Below are 18,504 nucleotides of genomic sequence, written 5' to 3' on the forward strand. Positions count from 1 at the left end.
CCCTCAGCCCTTGTCCCTACATAATGAGTGTCAAGGGGTAGGGAGATAAATCATCCCCCTAGGAATTGGAACGTCCCTAAATATTGAACGTCCCTTGTAGATATTGATATACAACCTGTTCTCAGAAAATAGCTGATCTGCAAGCTCACTACAGGCCAGTGGTCCCCAAACTTTGATGGCATTTCTGTCTCTAGGACCCCCAATTTATATTGTAAAATCAATGTTAATTAACTCTGAGAGTGTACAAACTATCATTTAGCCCATAACCCACTTTGGAAACTACTTTCCATTTGATTTAAGCTGTAGAGATGGAACGTAAATATAACATTGCTGTGGTATGATGAAATAAATATATTGTAATTTTGTCTCATGTTGGTAGCCCACCATGCAGAATGTAATTCAGCTAGATATAGCTCATTCTGACACCTGCTCAACAGTTGTAGGGGAGAGCGGGGTCGGTTGATGCGCATTTTACTAATCCCTCCCTACACAGAGATTAATTAATTTCAAGTAACCAAACTTTTTTGTTAACAAGATACACTTGTCCTCTCCCATTACCCCGAGTGTTTTTTAATTTTGGTGAAACGAGTCGGACGCAATCGGCAAAGCAAAGTGATCTCGCGCTCAGGAGGACGAAAGGGGGACGCAGGACGAAAGATGAGGAAGTGAGCGCGAGATCACTTTGCTTGCCGATTGCGTCCGACTTGTTTCACCAAAATTAAAAAACACTTGGGGTAATGTGAGAGGACAAGTGTATCTTGTTCACAAAAAAGTTTGGTTACTTGAAATGAATTAGTCTCTGTGCAGGGAGGGAATTAGTAAAATGCGCGCTGACCGCCCTGTCTCTCCCCCAGTCTCCGCTACTTAAAGCGTGCAAAAACACAAAAGGGTCTGTAGCTCGGTCAATCTTAGGCGGAAATTGATTTTTTTTGTCTGCGAGGCTTGGGTGCTGTGGGATCGAATGACGTCACCGGAAATACGCGACGAAAAGGTGTTGCATGGTATCCAGTCCGAGGTGAAACCGTCCTACCGCACAAACCGACCCCGCTCTCCCTACCTGTTTAATTGATTATTGTATTAACAGTTTGTATAGCATGGGTACAGATATATATACAGGGTTAGAAAAAGGAAAAACAATTTACAGTATAGAAAGAAGGGGCTGTGGTCACTGTTCATTGTTTTTAATATCATTAAGAACAGAGTCATTTTCTATCAATGAAAATGCCATCGTGATTCATCTCCATCCAATGTACAGTCTGTACAGCAGCTTGCTGTTCCGTAGCTGGTTTGCCTGGGGAAAAAACAACACCATTGCTAATTAGTTATGTAACTTTTGCAACTTGTGGGGATTGGCTTAACATTGGTCATGATAAAACCATAGCTATCACTGCAGCGAGTAGCCAACGTTATGCAGCGACAGCATTATGTAGGTACAGTAGGCTATTTCACGGCTTTTAAGAGCTCCAAAACTGCAGAATGTTGACATATCGTGGTCTGGGGGGTCGGACTGATGCCTGCTAATAAGCTAGCTTGCATCCGAGTTGTATCACCGGCGCACCGGCGATAAATAAAAAAGAATAAAGCGCTGATGCGGCGCCAAATGAATGGGTAACGTTGTATGAATGCATAGCCGTATCATATCGTTAGTTCACGTGAGGTAACGTTAACCTTTGCTAGAGATTGTGATATTTTTGGCGATGCAGATTGTTAATACATTCAAATAATATTGGTTATTATAATATTTTTCCATAATAAAGGACATAAAAGGCTTCTTCCCTCGTCCGCCTTTCAGCCCTGTGTCAGCATCTGTGATGTTGCTCCGTTTGAAGTCCCGTCGAGATATCCCTTCAAACGAAGGGGATTCTACCCCTCGCCCTCGGCCCTACCCCTCGATCCAAAGACAATTGAGATAACCCTTCCCCCTCACGTGAACGCGCATAAGCAAGGGCTAAGGGCCAGGACGAAGGGGGGAATTGGGATTGAGCCTTTGTCTCTTGCCTCCTTAATGCTGTGTGATTTGAGCCTACATAAATTGTGCAGCCTTTTCTGTTTTTTCACCATTCAGATAGGGCCACGTAAAGGCCGAGTTCTCTTTCCTTGTCATGTAGAACATTGTTTGGATCTATCAGATACCAGAGCAACAACCAGTGCAGGGTGGGTGGAATTAGGGGTCGTATGTATATACAGTACGTACAGTACATGCAATGCTTTTCGGCTTCAGGGTTTTTGTTAAAATGTTCTGTCTGTCTCTCTGATCCATTGCAGGTGGTGTGGGTTTGATCCTGAGATAATTTGGGCTGCTTTCGCTCACATTAATCACATCTGGGGTGACGGCAGATATCCTTGTTTGTGTGTTTTAGCTCTGTTCCAGCCATCTGACACTGATCAAATACGGTGTGTTTTCAATAATTCAGCGTGAATCCTGCCTGCTATCTGCCTCTATGGCTGTCACACAGGCAACCATACAGTAACAGCACAGTGTAAGTTCCACTCAGTCAACACAGCTAACTCAGTACATTTTACTTTACTTTACAAATACTGCACTTAAATACAGATTTGAGATAATTTCCTTAATTTTCCTTTTTTTGGTTATACTTCTACTCCCTAAATCTATTGTACTTTTACACCACTACAATGTTTTGTTAGTTATGTTAGTTATGTGCACATTATTACAAAGTGTACATTAACAACTTTAAGCACTATTTTATACTTGGGTTATTTAGAAATAGCATATACAAGCTCACAATAGGTCATGGTGCCACGGTCTTTCTTTCTTTATTCTTTCTTTATTAGGATCCCCATTAGCTTCCACAAAGTGGTCGCTAGTCTTCCTGGGGTCCACACAAAAATGTATACAATAAAAACAGATGATAATTGAAATTTAGAACAGACAATGTTATCAGCCATGTGTTGCGAGTTTGTGAATAAAAGATGAAAACCCTAAAATACCTTGTCCCAAATTGATCACAGTCTTTAAATCCTGTTCATGTACTGTGACTAAGCAGAGCATTTCACGGTGGAAGTGAAATCCATTGTCACACCATTATCTGTCTATCTGGCTAGCTGCTGGGCTCAGCAAGATAAGAAGTTTATGATCCAGTGGCACTGTCACAGGACAGCCCTAGTTGCAATTTGCAACACTAGATATTTTATAATGGGTCGACCTACAAAGTTGCAACACCAGCCATAACAGCCCATTCAGCCAAACAAACAGCCAAGCAACTGTGCGAAAAGGTTGAATTATCCTCTTTCCATCTCACCAACATTGCAGCTGTACAAAAAGCTTTTATTATCCTCTTTATATCTGCAAAGTGTTTGTTTCATAAAACTTTGGAAGCAAATAAAAGGCCTCCTATGCACATGAGATTTGTGCTTGTTTTCAATTACACAACCTCCTGCTGCTTCCTTTCCTGCATGTGCACATACGGGTCGTATGTGTATAGGGCCGTTGAGTGATTACCAACTCGAGGAGCAGACATGGTCTTTTAATATCCCCCAAAGCACTTCATTACCACTAGGTCATTTTAACCGGGCAGGCAGTTTAGGGGGACAATGGTGTTTACAATGGTGACAATGGTGTTATTATACAGTATGTCTGTTGGCTGTCACCTAAGCCAGAGTTTCCCAAACTCTTTCAGCTTTGAGGCTCAAAAGATATATTATTAAAGATAAGGTGATCCCCGGAACCCAAAATAGAGCGCCGAAGTCCTAACGTCACTCATCCCCTGGTTCCAAGTATTCCTCTATGGAGAATAAAATGGGGTCATCTTAAAATCGTCTCATAAGAATTGTGGTCCAAAAATAAACAAACTGTCCCGGTGATATTGTCGGGGAGGTGTCTCTGTATCGTTTATGACAGTCGTGTGTGTGTGTGTGTGTGTGTGCTATTTACTCAAGACCCACAAGAATGGGTCCATTCCACTGACCTGAGGTGCTACAAGAGGAATGCAATATTCATCACGTTTAAAAATTTAGAAATGATGACTTCAATATTATGTTCCCCAAATATGACTTAATCCCCAAACACTGTACTGTTAGAAGGCAGTGACACATCGTGGGATTGGGAATGTAGCCTATAATGAGGGCATAATGTTCCTTGCATGCAATTCAAAAGTTCATAATGACTTTTTTTAATCACATCCTCATATACTCGTTTATCAGCTTTTTGCTAGGCATTTATTCAGTATTTTTTTTAAACAAGAAATATGCACTATTTGCAAAAGTATGTGTACAGTGCTGTAGGCTATGTACGCAGCTCTCAGGGCCTAATCTATCTATTCCAGGATGTGTTAAAAGTTACAGCAGGTCTAATACTCAGTACTCAATACTCACTAGTGTGCCAGTAGATTGCTCTACAACGCGCTACGGTTATAGTTATTGTTGGCACCATAGATATGCTTTTTGGTTGGATGAGTTTTCCAGGAGATGTTTTTTTAACACACATGAGGAGTCTTGTACTGTACTGTATATGTGCCATCTAGCCGGTCTTGTAATTCCTCCTTCATCCATGTCTCAGCATAACTTTATATAGTATCTGGGAATACGACAGAAAACAAAGGACATTTCATGAACCAAAAATAAAGCCAGTATGTTTACAGCATTTCATCCGAAGATCTGAAGTGGAACAATGAAATTGATAAATCAGATTTGGGGTTTCCCTATAATTTGTTCCTGGTGCATTTCCTCTAATATCGGATTTCCCTCATTTGACTTTGCCCCGGGCTGCACCTCGTAAAACTAAGAGCCTCAAATTGTTTTCTATTGGAAACAGTTACAACAATAACAACAGCAAAAAAATATTAAATTTATTATTCATCATAACCTTTTTTTCAACTCGGAGTACAGGCAGGCCCTCATTTTCAATGTAGCCGAGATACAGAACACAACAATGAACAGCCAGGAATATACATTTATACACAGCAATATTAAATAGCCTATATGAATCAGAAGACAGAAAATACTCAAAGAACTAAAAAAGACCAAAACATTATTATGTATTAAAGCAGTTACAATCTTAAACAAAAGTGTTGTAAACTATAATTTCCTTGAATTGACCCAAGAAGGCATTCATCACATTTTTGACCTCACTTGATTAGAGCAGTGAACAAAACTGGACGTGAGGAGGATGTAACGGGATTCTGTAGCCAGATCACCTGAATTATGCCTTTTTGTTATTCATGTAGTGGTATTTATAATATGTTACACGTTTGTCGTCTGTTTGCCGTAGTTCTGTTGATTGTAATAGATTTAGTTTGTGAGAAGGGTGTATTGGTACTGAAAGTATTGAATAATGAACAAAGTTTTGAACTCTTCCTCTGTGGATATGCGTTCCATTTTTGACAAATAAAATTGCCAATTGGGTGCTGGGAATAAGCTAATCATGGACATGTATCATATGTGATGTTTGGGGAAAGCCCACCCCACCTACATTCACATTGAGTTCAGGTTGTCCCTGGCTATACAGTACATGGATAATATAAATCTGAGAGATAGTCAGTGAATAGAGGAAATAGTCTCTGAGACTTAGAATTGCACTGTTTTCATATTAATATTTCAGTTGTAGATGGTGATATTATGCAGACAATAGTTGTGCTAATGTGCAGACAGTATGATATGGACTGATGGCATAGGAGTGAAAATAATTGAGTCCCTTGTTTGTGCCAAATCTGGGTTGTACTCGTTGCACTCCCTCTGGTGTTGTGGGTGTGGACTTCGTTAACATTAAGTATTTAGACAGGTACATAAGTATCTTGGTGGTGTATCGAATCTTGTGGACCAGACATTGCAAGATGCTGTACTAGGAGCTTTCTCTGTCCCTTAATGGTATTTTCGTCCAGCATCACCCGGTGTGGTCATGGGCGTGCTGGCACGCTTTCCCCTAAATTTATTTTGGTCAAACACATTTGGGAAAGCGATAGTGCAAAGCAAAGCACCCGTAAACCGTATGCCAAATTAGTTTGGTAGAGGCGGGGGCTGTGTGCCAGATGTCCTTGGAGTAAGGCTGCGTCATCTCTTCTCATTCTCCTATACGCATCTCTTTGTAATTTTCCTATACTCAGCAGAAGTGAGTGCCTTCCTTGTGTCCATTGTGTTTATAATTGTATATTCAAAGACTATGCGCGATTCCACGCATTTGTTCGTTCAGTTTCATCATCCCATAACGCAGCAAATGGCGTTTAATCCAATTGACCGACCTTTCCTTTCCGCTTGATAACGTTTCGTAGGGACGGCCTACACGCTCAATCTATATACTGTACCAAATGAAAGCCCGAATTTCGTAGTTTACATAGTACTTTGAAAAAGACGAGTGTTCTTGGCTCTGTGCAGGGTGGAGAAAAAAAGGGGGGCAGCAACGCAACACTCTTCCACGGGCAATGGATAAGGGATCTCTTAAAGGCAATGGCATATGTGGCACGGTGATTGGTTTAATTATTGTAACGCCCAAACCACACCTATGCATAATATAACGGGTAACGGAGGTGTTTAGGGATTTAGACAGGTAACCAAAATAGTACCAACTTTAGTGGGGGAACACCCCTTCCTCACTGCTAAATCCCAAAACAGTTTATTTAGAAAGATGAGACGAAATTGGAGCCCCTAGTGTGCCCAGCTCAGAACTGGTATCCTGCCTCTGGCTATTGAGGTATAGGGCGATTTTCAGCGGTGCCAGAAGAGAACTAGAAAAAGTGCCCTTCTGGGCACAGGTCTCCACCAGGATAGGAATGTAGGACATTGCAGCTTGCCTTCATCTGGTGCCGTGGTTGGATAAAAGGGCAACAAAAGTAAACTGAGTTGAAATTGTTCATGTGGCATTTCTTCCTCGGCCTAGTGGGAATGTGCGTGCACAATTTCACGGAAATCATGCGATGTGTTCATGATTTGCAGCATTTTGTTTGAAACTGAGCACTCCTGTGAACTTTGGAAGCCAATCTTAACCAATCAGGATGGAGTCTGAGAAATCTGAAAGACCCGTTTCGTTGAATGGCTCTAGAGAGACTGTGTACCAATTTGCGCGATGTTTGGACAAAATCTGTAGGTGTACTGTGCAAAAACTTGTTTTGCACAAAGCGGCCTCCTGGTGGCGCTATAACAGGCCGTTCTGGAAATTTTGGGGCAGAGGTTCATCGTTGGCATCCAGGGAGTGTGTGTGCAAAATTTGGCATCGACCGGGTTAACGGTGCCGGAGATTAGCTGCTCACGGACACACACACACACACACGGACGGACGGACGGACGGACGGAGTGCAAAACATACTCTCCCCCCATGCCTTCGGCCTGGTGGAGACAATTATGTAATGTATGTGACCTAAATGATGTGGAAAATTAATTTCATTTTCTGTTTTATTGTAAATGGTAAATTTATATAGCGCCTTTATCCAAGGCGCTTTACATAGATTGTGCATTACATTCACCCATTCATACACCGATTGCGGCGGAAGCCATGCAAGGTACCAACCAGCACATCGGGAGCAATTTGGGGTTCAGAGTCTTGCCCAAGGACACTTCGACATGTAGACAGGAGGAGCCGGGATTCGAACCGCTGACCCATGGATCATTGGACGACCTGCTCTACCTCCTGAGCCACAGTCGCCTGTGGCCTGTATGATGATTTGAGGGTTCCACTGTTTGAGGCAATGCAACAAAGAAATCCTGATCTATTTTGGGAAGATGATGGACAGAAGTTAGACTGGTTATTTAATTATGAAGTATTTAGGACAGCCCAGTTTGTTTCTAGAGCCTGGAATAGAAGACAATCCCAGCTCTTCAAGTAGGCTAATGGTGTATTTTATTTTATGGTGTATATTATGACATCTGCCTTGTAAGGATCTGGAGTGTCAGTTTGGTATTCACTTGATCATTGTTTGCAAACAGTCATGTCGGTTTATTTTAATTGTTTATGTAAACTGTAAAAAGTGTCCTGTAAGTCCATATGGGCTGGGCTTCTTCGGAAGCATGACACTTAAATAAATAATCAATCAATCATGTTTGTGTTCACACAAACCTGGAAAGCTGGGCATAGGAGGGGCTAGCGCCCCTCAAAAGTAAGACACGATGATGATGCCAACAAAGCCCAACAACATGGCGTCACTAATAGGGGATAATACACACAAATATATATTGCACTTTTTTTGTCTTGGCCTAGCTGCCTTTGTCTTGGCCTAGCTGCCTTTGTCTTGGCCTAGCTGCCTTTGTCTTGGCCTAGCTGCCTTTGTCTCGGCCTAGCTGCCTTTGTCTCGGCCTAGCTGCCTTTGTCTTGGCCTAGCTGCCTTTGTCTTGGCCTAGCTGCCTTTGTCTTGGCCTAGCTGCCTTTGTCTTGGCCTAGCTGCCTTTGTCTTGGCCTAGCTGCCTTTGTCTTGGCCTATAGCTGCCTTTGTCTTGGCCTAGCTGCCTTTGTCTTGGCCTAGCTGCCTTTGTCTCGGCCTAGCTGCCTAGCAATTCGTTTTTGTTCTGCTGAGGGTAAGTTGTCCTCTTTCTTTTACTAATTGGCTGTGAAAATGGCTAATTTAAGTTTTGAGTTGAAATGCATAATGCATAATAATTGCATTGTATGGGTTCATGCTATTTGTATCAGTTTGACGACAAATAACACATTTATACACATTTCTTGTTTCACCACATTGTAATTATTGATGGTTGCTTTGCACCATTCAATGCTTTTCTTTGTGACTCATGTAGTGCAATGAGGATTAATGCATGTTGCTTGGTAGGAAAATGTATACTGTAGGCCTACTTCATTTTTATTTTGCACACATACTGTACAGGTAGGCAGTGGCAACTTGAAGACTCACTGTATTTTATGTGTCTGCTGCAGGTGAAAATGTCAAAGTGTCAGCATGTTTCCTTTCATTAATTATAATTTACTGAAACATATTGAGCAGTTAAATGTTTTCTGCTGAGGGTTTGATATTCATTGGCAACTCAGAAACAAACTGCGTGCGTGCTGTTACGTCAGCCTGTTTATTTTGAAATACAAACTAAAAAAAGAAATACACTAAAATCCCGTCTCTATCAAAAAATAAATGACCACAAAACAACGTTTGGATAAGCTACAGACAGACAGTCTGTGTCGTATCCATCATGCACTGTGCTGGCTGCGCGGTGCTGATTCTCTCCCTGGTTTCACCGCCTTAATAACATCATGCTATCTATAGGCGTCTGCAGTGTTCCGGCTTGTGTCAATGGAACTAACGCAGTACTTTTGAGTTCCTGTATATTTTCTACATGATTGTTTTTAAATGAATGAATGTTATGTTATCAATAAAATATGAGTGTTTGGGGGCCTACTTGCAATCTCCTCTTGGCCCACCAGTGGGCCCCAGCCCACAGGTTGAGAACCACTGATCTACTGTGTCTGTATTACAACAGCAGTAGGTCTGGCCTGTCACAGTGAGACCCCCAGACAGGGGGATCTGATCTTGCTCTACCGATAGGTGTGAATCTTTGCAAACTACACTCCAGTTTACCAAGGAAGAACCTCCATCTCACGCCCATTTCCCCCAGAAAAGATTTTCCACCATTTAGCGTTTTCGATACACATTTTATTTGGAGTCACGTCAAGATGTATCAGTTTGATATTTCATATTCCATTCACATTGGTTGATTGCAAACTCCAAACCTTGGCCAGGCAGAGATCTGCACTCCAAGGAGCATACTTTTACTTTATTTATATTGTTTTGGCTTAGATAATGTTATAGCTTATTTTGTACCTTATTTTGCCTTCAGCCCACCCTCAAGTCTCATGAGAGGATAGAGAGGGGAGTCGGTTCCCCAGGGCGGGGCTGTAACATAGTGATAAATTAATTACAAAATATGATTAATTTCCAACTGGAGACTGTGAACCATCTCCCAGAGGGCATTAGCTAGTTCACGGCATGTAGAACACGGGATGGTTCGTTAACTATTACTTTTACTTTTGGTGCTTATACGTACAAATACTGTGCTGTGCAGGACTTTTACATGTAACATTTAGGCATTTAGTAGACGCTCTTATTAAAGGGATATATTTCACTTTTGGTAATGTTATCGTCTACTCGGGCTTATGTGAATACCCCAGACAGTTTTTAAATTGCTTGATTCAGTAATTTGATATTTGAAATTCATTTTAGCTGCCACGCCCCCTTTTTAACTTCAAACTCCATTTTAACGATAGATTCATCAAATACCTGGTGTCTGGTATCTGGTGACTGATACTGCCCTCCTAATATGTGAGGATCTGTGTTTTTTCATTCACCGTTTTCATTTATTATCTTTTCCAAAATAATGTACGTACCTGACCTGACTGTACGTGGGAAGAAGCTTTATTACCAGTGGCTTTGGGACTGCATAGTCGTATTCCTGCTGGAGATTGGGATAGATTGGATCCTTCATAATTCCACAAGCTTTGCTGACACACAGCGATTGTCATACAGGGCTTCAAAGGGGGGAGATCACATCCGCTGATGCGTTTGGCTGTCCACACCACACAACCATCTGCATTGCTTTGCGGTTGAGGTCGGTGTAGCTGCCATACCAGGCAGTGAAGCAGCCAGTCAGGATGCTCTCTGTGGTGCCTCTGTAAAAAGCTTTTAGAACATTGGGGCCCATGCCAGCTTTCTTGAGTCGCATTGTATATATATAGTCTATATACAGTGGTTGGAAATGGAATAATGGTTTTGCCCTTTGGATAGCTGGAGAGAAAGCATCTTTTCTTTTACTTACCTAACTCAACTTAAATCTTGAGTCGCATTGAAAACCATGAACAACACCCTCAGCACTTCACTTCAAATCTATCTCAAAAGCACATTTGTGACAAATGCAGGGAAATAAAAAGCACCTATAGCCTTGGATCAAGACGGTCAGAGATTATATATCTTTTAATCAATTCTGACCTTTTATCTAGGCTATCCGTCTTGGTGATTTCCCCATAAAGGCCCTTAGGCAGCATACCTACTGTTAACAGTAGGCCTACAGGTACAGTTTGGACAGTTGGAGTCTGACAGTTGGAGTCTGCTGGTAATTTCCTGTAGCATTTTACTTCAAACTCTTCAAAACATAACCACTTAAAGTCAGACTGCAATGGCTTTTTTTATTCATTTTACTTTTAAGTTTCAGTCTGAAATGAAAGCCTGTATTCTCTAGCATGGAATCCTCTTCGCGTTTGAGTAAGAATGCACTGTGATTGGCCAGTGCACTTGCGCAGCGCTACTGTTTGTTTACAAGTGAGAAAAAGTAACCAATAGACGCCTTAACAGACTCTCTCACTGATGAGCACCAGCATGCGCACATCCATTATATCTGATTTTTATTGTGATCTCTCGCCCTTGAAATATAATAATCCTTGGTTTCTGTTGTGTGAACAATAATAGCAATTCAAAACACCCATTCAAACCACACCTTCTGTCGCTGTCATAAGAATGCAGGGAGCACTCATGATAATGGCAGCAGAGCCTGTTCATGCACGCGCAGCTGCAGCCCATCAAGCCTAATTTATGCTCCGTCCCACACAGGTGTCGCGTGCGCAGAGACTAGCAGACCTCTAATCATAGATATTTAAATAAATAGATGCCTCACTGGCCGCTGCAGGTCGTTGGAGCGATGTGTGTGCAAAAGGGGGAGAAGTGCACAGGAAGTGCTGAAGGAACGCTGCGTCGCTGCCCAAGTGAAGTCACTCATTCGATAGCCTGAGCTAACGTGTTAGGTTTCTGGTCTAGAGGGGCGGGTCGCGGCTCAGATTTGCGCACGCCCTGATTGGATCTCATCGATCTGTCCGTCACCCCCGGCCCCTCCTAGTGCAGCGCTACGTCACATCATTTGGAGCGACGCCCACCCGGAAGGGTTGACTCCCACTTTTAGACCAGAGCGGCCAATGCGTTCCTCCAGGCTTTCAATTTTTGCACCAACAAAAATGAAAGACTGGTACCGAGGCTACTCATTCGACTCCTCCGCGTCTCTCGCTGCCACTCAAGTGACTACTGGACAATCACAGTGCGTCTTTTCCGAGACTTCTGTTACTCATGCGGCTTCCGCTCCTGCTTCCGCTTTATGCTTCGCATGGAATCTCGGGAAAATGTTGCCCCCTCTCGAGAACACACGCCCCAGCCCAAGAGGCGTCTACCTTTATATGTCTATGCCTTTAACAGTCGCATCGATGCATAGCATCCGCGACGCGATGTGAGCGTGTATATAAGTTGTTCTCTGTGTGCAATACTGTTGCGCAATGAAGTAAGTCTTCCTAGGGTGCACATGAACTGAATTTATGTGTTTGTTTGGTTAAATTCACGTCACATTTGGCGGACATTTGACCTAATTTCTCCTTTCATTTTCAATGGCAAATATATAGCTTTAAGCTTGTTAACCAGTATGGAGTGGTTCACGGTGTCAAAAGCCTTTTGGAGGTCCAGCATGACCATGCCGCAGTATTTTCCAGCGTCCACCTCGTGTTTGATGTGGTCGCTCAAATAGAGGAGGCATGTGTCAGTGGAGTGGGATGTTCTGAAACCAGATTGGAACTCGTACAGCAATTTATTAGTGGCAAGATACTTTTCAACCTGTTCATAGACTATTTTTTCCATCACTTTTGAGATGGAGCTTAGAATAGAAATAAGGTGGTAGTTGCCGGGTTCTAATTTACTCCCTTTTTTGTACAGGGGGGTTACTTTGGCCAGTTTAAAATCTTGGGGGACCTGTCCCTGTTTGATGGAGAGGTTTACTATGTGGGTGATGACGGGAGCTATGGAAATGGCTGAGTCTCTGAGAAATTTGGAGGGAATATTGTCATGGCCAGTGGCCTTGTGGGGTTGGAGAGCACTCAGTTTTTTAAGTACCTCCTCAGTTGTTACCATTGCCATTTTAATGCATGCTATATTGAAGCATTAATTAGTCATTCCTCCTGGATTTTACAATTATGGAATTAATCATACTAATTTATTGCGAGCAATTTGCAAAAGCATGCCAAAACAAACACTGCTCCATATATCTCTCATTTGAGTCTCTCTCAGAGAGAGAGAGAGGAAGGGAGGGAGAGAGAGAGAGAGAGAGGGGGGGAGGGAGGGAGAGGGAGAGAGAGAGAGAGAGAGAGAGAGAGAGAGAGAGAGAGAGAGAGAGAGCGAGCGAGAGCTTCTGCTGGTTATATAGTTTGAGTGGGGGAACAGTAGCCTCGATACCCAGGCTTTCATTTTCGTCGGGGCAAAACAATAGGGAGCAGCGACAGCAGAGGACAGTCGAGGCTGTCTTTACGAACCTGTTCGTTTTTCCTTCATTCGAGTGTTAATTTGCAGCTTCTGACACCTGAGTTCTGACTGACGGCGAACTGGCTGTGACTGGCTGTCCTGGTTGTTGTTTAGTGTCTGTCTTCATGACTTACAGGCTCTGCTCTGCGAGGAATATATAACCGAGAACCGACGCTAGCTTGTTCGGGGCACAAACACCGTACTGGAACGGACCATGAGTGCCGGTGGGAAAGTTTTGCGCACCAGGCTGGATAAATTGGTCACACTTTTCATGATTAACTTCATCCCAGGTAAATTACCACATCTTTTATACACGTTATGGCATACTTTTGGCGAATTCATATCCCTTTATAAGCCTACTTTATAGCCTACGTAAGCTTGTATATTGTTTTATTTACTGCACTAATGGGCGTAGATAAATCCTATTGCCTTGTAATTTAGTGAATTAGTGTTGCATTGCGACAGTAGTACGGCGGTTAAGCTACATGGAAGCCAAGGTTGTGAATTTTATGACTAAAGCATGAAACTTTCAGAATATCATCTACACACCCCAAGGTTTGATTTCAGACGTGGAACCACTTTCTGACTGACCTCTGGTGACCTTGAGGGGTCATTGACCTCAGAATTGCATTTTTGCACGTTTTGCTCCATTATTTTCCACTATAATAATTATTTGTTTGTTAAATGGAAGTTTTGTTCTAATGAATGACAACTTAAATCCCAATAGTCTACAGAGATGCATGGTGAATCATGTCAACTTTTATGATATAAATGTTATGACATTGTAAACATCTAGGAGAGCGGTTAAGCTCATGGAAGGTATTGTGCATTTTACGACTAAAGCATGACACTTTCTACAGTGCTAGCAAAATAAAATAAAGATGCAGCTCTTCATACAGCTACAAAAAGGACTGTATGAAGGCATTGGTGGAGATGGTCAAAGCCAAGAAAGCTGCACAGGAGCTTGTGGCAGCGAAGAGTAAAAAATGACAAGAACCACAGAACAGATAGTTGTCGTTATTTTAACATTATTGTATTGGTCTTAATTTTTTTTAATGAAGTTATGGAAGAAAAAAAATATAGAGAGACTTTGTTGATGAGTTTGTTTGGTTTTTTATATCCAATGAATATCGTTACAGTATATTCAAAGGTGCTATAGGGCATAGCAGTGGTGGCCATTTTCTGGTTCCATCCATCCAGAATCCATTCTTTTTCTGGTTCTATCCATCCAGACTCCATTCTTTTTCTGGTTCCATCCATCCAGACCCCATTCATTTTCCGGTTCCATCCATCCAGACCCCATTCATTTTCCGGTTCCATCCATCCAGAACAATATATATCAATCATTCTAAGCCTATGTAATCAAGCCATCCAGGATCCTGGTAATTAATGACCATAAATTATGTGAAAAACAAATATCTCAAAACAAAAGCTATTGTATATTATATAATTAAATATTTAAAAATAAATCACAGAATCAAATGTTTTATCATCATGATTCAGTAGGGTCCTGCATGGCTTGATTCTATAGGCTTATTCATTTTTCATATAATAGAAATCTCTATGGGAAAAAAACAATGGGGTCTGGAATGATGGAACCCGAAAATGGCTGCCAATGCTACTGTACGCCTTATTCATCTCATGATTTTGGTTTTGGGGCAGTATATGGCGAGCAGGGTTCATATGTTTTGGGGGAAGTAACTGTTGAATACTCTTAAGACTTTATATTTTGGGAAAGTTAGCTATATAGAAGTCATTGTTCTCACATTAATACAAAATCAAATTAAAACATTTAAATGTTCAAAATGAACAAACCTGCCTACCGACAATGTCACCAGTAGGCAAGTCTCTGAACTGCCCACAGCCTTACTCTGCATGAGACACAGACTGAGTGGACAAAAATTTTACCATAATGAGCACTAGTGAGTTCACTTAGAACCACAACCTCACACTCAATGGTCTTTTACCACTATCTTCATCATCTCTCTCCTCATTCCCTTCAGCCTCTACATCTTCTTTGTCTTCATCTTTGTGTATTAGACCTTATATTAATCATATTGGAAAATTCTGTTTTCAGCTTCAATTAGGTTATTGCTGCTCAAGGCCGCCAGACCTTTGAGGGCAGGGGGTAGTTGGGTATTAAGGGTCTTGCTTATATAAGGCAGGTGGCTCGCACACATCCAGTTCTGTCTGGTGCTGGACTAAGGTAAGTACAGTGAAGAGAAGAGAGTCCGCACACAGGTTTGCTCCAAAGGTGTTTTCTTTTATTCAAAACACCATGAATAAGACTGATGAAGGCCGTTCACAGCCTTCATCAGGTGATCACCTGATGAAGGCCGTTCACGGCCGAAACGTTGTGTCTTATTCATGGTGTTTTGAATAAACTAAAACACCTTTGGAGCAAACCTGTGTGCTCTTCTCCTGTGTGCTCTTCTCTTCACTCTTGCTTATGTATACCTCGACACATTGCCGGGGCCTGGAATTGAACCTGGGACCTTCTGTTTCCCAGGTGGCTCATTCAGCTATGGCCATCCTTCTTGTGAATGGGTTGTAGAAGTTCCAACAGGAACTGTATTGAGAGACTAGGCATGGTACTTTCTCACAGGGTAGGAGAGTAAGGAGACAGTATCACATTCACATCCTAACAGGAAGGACGACAAGCACAAGCATCTGATAACACTCGATGCCTGCTTTTATCACAGACATGTTCATCAGTGTTCCAATGCAGCCAATGCATGACATCAGAGTGTGCATCATGCCGTGCTTTCAGATTCCAAGACGTCCGATCTACCTCATGAGCCACTGCTGCCCCGTCCCTCCACTGGATTAGACATGTCATAAAATAGGCCGAAAGACGAATTATTATATACTTTATGCAAATTATGCGAATGAGGAACAATTTCATAATTTAGTTATGGCAAGAGATTAATTTATCTAACATAATATAGATGTAGACTCTAAAACATCCTTGATATGTTGACTAAAAGCAATAACACTGTATAGCTAATTCCTAATTTGTACCTATGTTTTACATAATGTATGCCAATTATGCTAATGAAGAAAGGGTGTATGACTTCACCATAACAGATGAATTTCTGGATATCACAAACATAGACTTTGACTCTTAAGTCACCTTTCGAAGTTAAATGGATGCAAAATGATAGCCATTTCCAGTTAATTTGCTCATTAAGCAATTTATTTGCTCATTATGCTAATTACTCAAATTGTCCAACATATAACTTTTAGCAAACAATCATCATCTGCTAGCCTATAGATGACATTTTAATCATAAAAGTTTAAAGGAAACAACATTTCTGGGTTTATGGGCCCTATGGCGTTTTACAGCATGGTTTGACAGCCCGAAATGTGTACAGCCTCTGACAATTTCCAGATGTAAATTCAGAAGTGTTTCCACGTCTAAAAACAAACTTCATGGTATTTAGAAACACTGTAGAAAGTGTCATAACATGCACAATACCTTCCATATATGAGCTTACAATAACTCTCTCTCTCCGCACTCTCTCTCTCCTAGATGTTTTTAATGTTATAACAATGTCATAACATTTATATCATAAAAGTTGACATGATTCACCATTTCCGTAGACTATTGGGGTTTAAGTTGTCATTCATTAGAACAAAACTTCCATTTAACAAACATAATACATTATTATAGTGGAAAATAATGGAGCAAAACGTGCAAAAATGCAATTCTGAGTTCAATGACTCCTCAAGGTCACCAGAGGTCAGTCAGAAAGTGGTTCCACATCTGAAATAAAACCTTGGGGTGTGTAGATGATTTTCTGAAAGTTTCATGCTTTAGTCATAAAATGCACAATTGGTTTGGTTATCCGCTGAGAACAGCTGCCATATAGCTGCATGGGATCCAATCAAGTTAGGTTTCCTGTGCAAAAGATCCACTTCGACCCATGTTGTCAATGTCTTTTGATTAATAGCCTACTTTATTGTGGACAAGCACAATAAAATAAAGGAAGAAGCTGGTGGTGCAGATTGTGCAGAAATACAAATGATTGGTAGTTTAACGTGGTTGTTTTACATTGGACGGCAGAAGGCAGTGCCTCAGGGGTAGAATGGCCATTAGAGAGAGAGAGAGTGTGTGTGTGTGTGTGTGTGTGTGTGTGTGTGTGTGTGTGTGTGTGTGTGTGTGTGTGTGTGTGTGTGTGTGTGTGTGTGTGTGTGTGTGTGTGTGTGTGTGTGTGTGTGTGTGTGTGTGTGTGTGTAATGAACAATCTACAAAGCGCTTTGGATAAAAGTGCTATATAAATTAATTTAAATCTATAAAAAGCACCATTTACATTATTTTCCTGCCACAAATACAACATCTTCAAATGTTGCTGTACGTTGGCTGTACTTCACCCAACAGCATATAGATAAGGGAGTTTTATAGTTATTGGTCATAACTCATGTTTTAAAACTCTACTTTGCATGTTTGTAATGTGTGAGATAATGTGTGAGAAGTAGGCTATGTCTCGGTACAGTTGGCAGGTAGTTAAAGTATAGCTCAGTTTCACTGCATCTTAAGGTTATTATAGTTAATAATATTAATAATTAAAAATAATAATAACTGTGTATGTCTATTCACAGAATGTGGGAAAAGCGTAGCTCTGGTCCATAGCTCTAATGCGTTGCAATGCCGTTACATTTAGAGCTATGTTACCGATGACTTCCGGGGCTCGCATAAATGCAAACCAGCCTCTCGTCTTTAGCGTAAATAAAAATAACGTTTTTGCTTCTCACCAATACAAAGGCGAGCACTCTGAGCCCCCCACCACACGTATAAAAGGTACTTTTTGGCCAGAAAAATATTCTCTATGTGGGTTTTCTCTTGGCAATATCGGTAGAGGGTGCAGTGGAGTAACTAAAAGTATTGTTTTTCTTTCATATCATTCATGATTGCCAATGCCCAGGTAATTAAAATGCCTCAAGTGGCCCTGCTGCCAATAGTAAAGTACAAAACAACTATAGTAAATCAAAACTAGAAATGGAGTAATGTACTGTATACAGTTCTCTCTCCAAGATCAGGAGAGAGCGAGGCACATCACGCATGCCTGCAGGCATACAACTGAGCTATTCTTATCGAGCAGTTCGGCTTTAAAGGTCCCTGTGTATAATATTTGTCGTTTATTTTTGTTATCACAGGTTAAAAGAAGCATCAGCCGATACATCGCCTAATCGCCCGGTATCGCCCGAAAAGATTAATCATTTTTATCTTTTCGGGCAACGCTCCTCCGCCCACTTTTTGACTATCGGCCATTCGCCTGCTATCGCCGGTAGTCGC

General features: G+C 41.5%; 2 protein-coding genes across 4 annotated transcripts in view; one reads left to right on the forward strand and one right to left on the reverse strand.

Moving 5' to 3' along the window:
• LOC310863201 (uncharacterized protein) overlaps positions 1 to 18,504 on the reverse strand; it is a 322,397-nt gene that overhangs the window by 34,842 nt on the left and 269,051 nt on the right. The window lies entirely within an intron of this gene.
• The window catches only part of LOC310863175 (relaxin receptor 1-like), a 121,898-nt gene continuing 116,567 nt past the window's right edge, over positions 13,174 to 18,504 (forward strand). For all 3 annotated transcript variants that reach the window (XM_083771342.1, XM_083771343.1, XM_083771344.1), the window contains exon 1: positions 13,174 to 13,498. The gene's annotated coding sequence lies outside the window, so the exon portion shown is untranslated. The remainder of the gene's footprint in view (positions 13,499 to 18,504) is intronic.

Source organism: Protomyctophum parallelum (assembly GCF_964188405.1).
Source record: "Protomyctophum parallelum genome assembly, chromosome: 1".
NCBI lineage: Eukaryota > Metazoa > Chordata > Actinopteri > Myctophiformes > Myctophidae > Protomyctophum > Protomyctophum parallelum.